Source organism: Terrapene carolina, unplaced genomic scaffold, assembly GCF_002925995.2.
Source record: "Terrapene carolina triunguis isolate 2854851 unplaced genomic scaffold, T_m_triunguis-2.0 Scaffold171, whole genome shotgun sequence".
Taxonomy (NCBI): domain Eukaryota; kingdom Metazoa; phylum Chordata; order Testudines; family Emydidae; genus Terrapene; species Terrapene triunguis.
In genome coordinates, this window is record NW_020664522.1 from 590,406 (window position 1) to 596,405 (window position 6,000).

General features: G+C 41.4%; 1 protein-coding gene across 1 annotated transcript in view; it reads left to right on the plus strand.

Moving 5' to 3' along the window:
- The window catches only part of TSPAN4 (tetraspanin 4), a 422,001-nt gene that overhangs the window by 19,238 nt on the left and 396,763 nt on the right, over window positions 1-6,000 (plus strand). Inside the window, exon 2 of the mRNA XM_024216440.1 lies at window positions 3,182-3,229. The gene's annotated coding sequence lies outside the window, so the exon portion shown is untranslated. The remainder of the gene's footprint in view (window positions 1-3,181; window positions 3,230-6,000) is intronic.

Genomic DNA, 6,000 nt, shown 5'->3' on the forward strand with positions numbered 1-6,000 from the left:
AGACTGTGTGTGCACCTATCTGTCTAGGAACTCCATCTCTGCAGTATCTGAGCACCATGCAAACATCAATGAATGAATCGTCATAATACCTGTGTGCGGTTGGGAAATCTTGTTATCTCTATTTTAGAATGGGGAACTGATTGACACTTCTTTTAACAGCTTAACACACATTAAAGGCACACTGCCTTGCCTACAGTGGGATGTTAACAAGTATTAGTTAATATCTTCCAAGTCCTAGACAAGGACAGAGAATCAAAGTGACTTGTCCAAGATCAGTGAGGAAGTCTATGCCAGGCCAAGAATTGAACCCAGATTTCCTAAGTCCCAATTTAGTTCCTTAAACACAAGCCAATCCTTCCTCAGTGCTAGCATGCTACATCCCCTGTTATTTCAGTCCCAAGCAGAAGCTGTCAATTGTGCCGAGCTGTGTAATGGCATTTTGTGATATGTAAAATGTCTACTGGGTCCACTAAGTGAATTTTCCCTTGTGACCAAAGACAGTAATTTGAATCCAGGCTGCTAGAGATAAAAGGACAGTACACCAACTCTGCACACAAATCACACTCCTTAGTGTTCTTTAAAGTGACACTTTCAAGTCTGTCAAGTAGCACAAGTCCAAAATTTGGCCTTCCCTCTGCTCCAGGAGATAGAATCTGATGGGGAAAAAAATCTCAATTTTTAAATGTATTTTTATTGCTGTTGATTTTTAAAACTCACTATAGTTGCCAAGAAATTAAGAATAAAACAGTGTCCTCTGTTTAGGCAGCACCGGTTTAAAGACACTGTAGTTAATAGAAAATATCTGCTATATAAAAAAAAGATTCTTTGCCAAGTATAAAAGGTCAAAACTGGTAAGGAAATGTCTTTTGCTCTCAAGTATTTGAAAGTAATAAAAGAATAAAAACAGAATAATGAAAACAAACTGAAAAGTAGTTAATGCCCAATTAATATTTAATCAATACAGTTATTTTTACACTAGCAAACAGGTGGATTTGAGTTCTTTCTTTATGGTGTGTGGATGTGTGTGGTGGGGGAAAATGTTATGGTAGGAACATGAAAATGAATGGATTCAGGGTGATGAATGATGAAGGCTCAGAGTTATCAATCTTCTGGTGGTGGCACAGTCATTTTTGGGTAGCCTCTCTATTCATGGGGCAGCATGACACCACTGCTATATTACTCCTAAGTTATATTTGATCTTTTCCCTGAGGCCATCTCATGGAAAAAGTAATTTCTTGTACTGGTTTCTACTGTATTTGGCAAAAAATCCTTTCCCCTTCCGTTACCACTGATTTAGCGCTGCTAAATATATCGCACAAGCAGGTAATAGTAGGCTGTTTGCAGTTCTAGCATTAATAATAGCATTAATAATAATATTTGGACAGAGATGTTCTTGTAATACATGCACTTTGGACCAGCAGGTCACCCAGTGGCCTGGGCAGCAGAAGGGGACAGTGTGTTCTAAAGTGGCTACTGATTAAAAGAGGGCAGGATGTTCTATACTGGCTGGCAACTGAGAGAGCTGTTTTTTGGTAGCAGGATGGTGGTGTCTTAACTGAGGGAATAGCCTATGTGCAGTTTTGACCTCTGTTCAAGATAAACTGATTTATGTACGTTTTGGGTGGGATTCTGAAAGGTGCCTAGGGGATTTGGACATTGATATGAATTGAGTGCCTGAATCTCCCAGGTAGTTTTGAAAGATCTCTGTAAATAAATTACACTAGAAAATACCCTACCTGTAAGACACCATTTTCTCTATCAGTGGGAAAGTGATCTGCTGCAGTGCCTCGAGTTTCTCCAGTTGCGTCCATCAGGGACCACCATGTAAAGCAAGGAAGCGCAGGCTTTGCTTCGTATTCCTTAAACACACACACTTAACTCGTACAGAGCAAGAGAGGTTCACAGATCTATGGAATGAACATCTCAATGCAGGTTCCTCATGCAGTGTCCACACCATCCCAGATGGCCTTTTGGGGTTTAGTCAGTATATTTTAGGAGGCCCAGGTCCCCCTCCTTCTCAGTCTTCTGGTTTTGGTGATCCATAGAGCATAAGGCCAAGAGGGACCATTGTTATCATCCAGTCTGACTTCCTGCATAGCACAGGCCATATAACTTCCCTGAATTAATTCCTGTTTGAAGTAGAGCATCTGTTTTAGAAAAACATCCAATCCTTGATTTTAAGATTGCCAGTGATAGGGAATCTACCACAGACTTGGCAAGTTGGTCTAACAGTTAATTGCCCTCCCTGTTAAAAATGTGTGCCTCATTTTCGGTCTCTGGGCTTTTTCCTGAACCCTCTCCAATTTTTCAACATCCTTCTTGAGTTGTGAATACCAGAACTGGACACAGAATTCCAGTAGCAGGTACACCAGTGCCAGATACAGAGTTAATATCACTCTTGCTGCTATCTGACATTCCCCTGTTTATACAGCCAAAGATTGCTTTAGCCCTTTTGGCCACAGCACTGCCCTGAGACATCATTTTCAATTGATTATCTACCATGCCCCAAGTCTTTTCCGGAGTCATTGATTCCCAGGATAGTTTATGTTGGTGATGGTGTCTCCCTTGCTGGAGAGCGGGTCTTTTTAAAGCAGTCAGTTATGCCTTTTCCTGCTTCTCTTCTTCTGCTGGGATTTTCCATGATCCAGCCCATGAGAAAAGGATTGTTGGCAGAGCATCATTGAAAATCAGTCTCTTTACCTGTAGCCCAACCCCTGTTGTCCCAACAGGGAAGGCTGTTCAATGGGCTGATGGCCTTTTGATGGCTCTCTCTCTCCTTCAGGGTCAAATACCTAGGCCCCAGGCTCCCTAACACAAGAGTGCTGATGCAATTCAACATGGCAGTTATGGTATACAGTGAAGGACATAATCATGGTTGCTCTCAAAATGGAGGCTGAAATATAGCACACTCAGATATAGCCCCCAAACTGTCACAATGTGCTCCAGTCCCATTGACCTTGTAAATAAAGTTAAATGCATGTATTCATTTGTAGTATCTGGGCCTATTTGGGTTAAATAACCTTGAAGTGATATTTCTTTTACATCTGTGGAGTCTGCAGTTATTTCCTGGGCACGCTTTTCTTATCTGGCATATGTATGATTTCTGCGCTCCCATAGCTTTCTGGTGTTTTAACTTCAGATTTTGGATAATGGTTTTTTTTCTCTTTCCCTTCCCCACCAGGTTTTCCTGGGAAACATCATAAGACCTAAACAAGCAACAGAAGTGAAAGTGAGTGTCTTCTCTTCTTTGGTGGCGTATTCTCTCTAGTTTCTGTCTTGTTTTTAGGACTGCTTTTCTCATCAATACTGGTCTGAGGTAATGCACTGTGTATATTGTGGTAGACCAGTGTGATGTAAAGGCTGCCTTGTAAGGCATTTAAAGGGGTAACGTGGCATCTGAAAGTATGCATCTCCCACATACTAGGAACTGCAAGTACCATGGAATCTAGTCCCTTACCAGAGCATAAGTGGATTGTTTAAATTCATCAGGAATTCATAACTGTTAAAAAGAAATCTGTGCACTAGGCATGACTGTCCAATAAATTGCTGTCTGCAAAAGATGCAGTGGTTGAGCTATTCTGGTTACAGGAGCACAATGCTGTCACATTGCCGACATACATGACAGGAGAAACAGACTGTACTGTTTGTACATTTGTATATTATATTGGGAGAGACCCATGAAAATCAATAACCCCAACAAATGCACACACTGTTGAGGTTTCACAATATTGCAGGTACCAGAACACTATTGACTGGAACTAAAGCAGTAAGAGTTGTGTTGCTATTCAGCTGCTATATGGAACTATAGGAGGAGCATAAGAAAGGGAGCTATGGAACAAACTGAGGCGAGTTAGAACAAAAATGTGATTATCTTACTTCAAATATAAAACTGAATGATTTCTGGCTAAGACAGAGAGAGAATGTCTCCAACTGTACTGGGTAACTTTCCTACATCTTTCCTTGGGTACTTTCCCTTTTTGGTTACTTAATACCTTCTCACATACCTCACATAGCAGATGTTGGTCACTTACCATGATTTAAGACACTTGCGTTAGGAGACTGGACGCATCAGCTCTGGCATTAACTTCTTCCACCAACCTGATGTGCAAAAGCTCAAAGCCACTCCTCAAGCCTAGGCTCCCAATACAACAGTTTGTGTTTCCAGTTCAGGTAGGAATTCACTGGAGTGTTTGCTATAGGTTATCAGAAGCTGAGTGGCAGCTGTCAATAAGTTCTATAGCACAAGACTGCAATATCATTTCAAGGTTCTGTTTAGTAGGGACCCTGTAGGGACTCTGTCAAGGTTAGTCACTAATGCAAAAGGGTCTGTTGCCTAAATTGAAGGTTGGTCTATTTTTCTGCCTTTCAGTTTATCCACTGTGAGTGAATGCACCCCTGTATTCACATCCTACACACTATTGTTATAATCTTTGTACAAAATATGCCTTGTGAGGTATCATTTGAAAACTAATAACTCATTGGTCAATAATATCACAGTGAAATGTGTGTGGCAACATTATATGTCAAGTTATAAACAGAAGCTAAATTTAGGTCTGAAATGTGTTTACAAGACAAGTCTGGGTAAACCAGTTTCTCATAGACAAAGGACAAGCTGATGCCTCTAGCCAGGTGTCATCGAAGTTGATGGGCAATCACCTATCAAATGGCCATTCTTCAGCAAGAAACGGGCAGAAACAAACAGATCTGCATCTTAGCAAACAACAGCATGGAACCTCTTTCACCACTGGACTCCTTGTCTCCATCCTCACAGTGGAAATGAACTTTACTTAGGGGTAATCCTCAGGAAAATGCATTTGAAAGGGTGAATGAATGATAAAAGTGGAGTGTTTTGCCCTTCGTTACCTCTTCCTATCCATCTCTCTCTCTTTCACCAAAGAAGACAAAAAGAAACAGCGGTTGGATTTGGGAGCACATCTTGGCCTGAGAGTTTGGTCAGCAGTGTTACTGGGAACATGTGGTAAGGGACTTCACCTTGAACCAAGTTTAGTTTGTTTAAGTTTTAGTACTAGGAAGCGTTTTATCTTTATTTCTTTTGTAACCATTTCTGACTTTAAAGAATAAAATAAGTGAGCATTAATCAAAACTAATGCAGTGTTGTGAACTGTGTGGGCAACTCCATTTAAGGTACCGAACTGTTGTATATTGATCCCCTTAGAGGGGCAACAAACCTAATATATCTGGACTGTCCAGAAGAGGGCTGGATAGTGCAGAACATACTTTTTGACGGAAAATCTGGGTCTGGGAGTGTGTTCGGGTCACCCTGCAAGTGGTAACCAAGGCTGATGGAAGCCAGAGTGTGTCTGTGTGGCTGCATGCAGCAGCTAAACACAGACACTCAGGGTGTGACCAGTATGCTATTAGACTGTCTATGAGTGGCTAGGTGGGAGCTACAGCAGCAAAGCATTGTGAGGCACCCGAGTTTGCAGGGCAGGGGTGATACAGCCTCTCACTGGTCTGAATTGCACCCTGGAATGTCATACCTACTTCTCTAGAGATGGAAGCTAAGAAATAAATGACAACCACAGAAAGTATGCAGTGGTGTTGTAGCTGTGTCAGTCCCAGAATATTAAAAAGACAAGGTGGTTGAGGTATATGCTATCTGTTTGAATTTGTATTTAGCTGAGACACTCTGAGTACCTTTCCCAGACCTGAAGAAGAGTTCTGTGTAGCTCAAAATCTTGTCTCTCTCATCAACAGAAGTTGGTCCAATAAAAGAGATTGCCTCACCCACCATGTGTCTCTAACAGTAGGAAGTCGTAGGCTTGTGCTGCATTTATGGCTGCATATGGTTGTCCCATTTATCTCCTTATTCCTCCCATATATAAAATGGTGTGCTAACAAACTGGTGGTACACAGGTGATTCTCCTACTTCTTTGGATGAGTGTCAAGAGACCAGCTCTGATTAAAATGCAGCCAGAACCACTAATGCTGTAATATTAATAGTAATGGTGGCCTCTACAAAAATAGCTGTTAAATGGG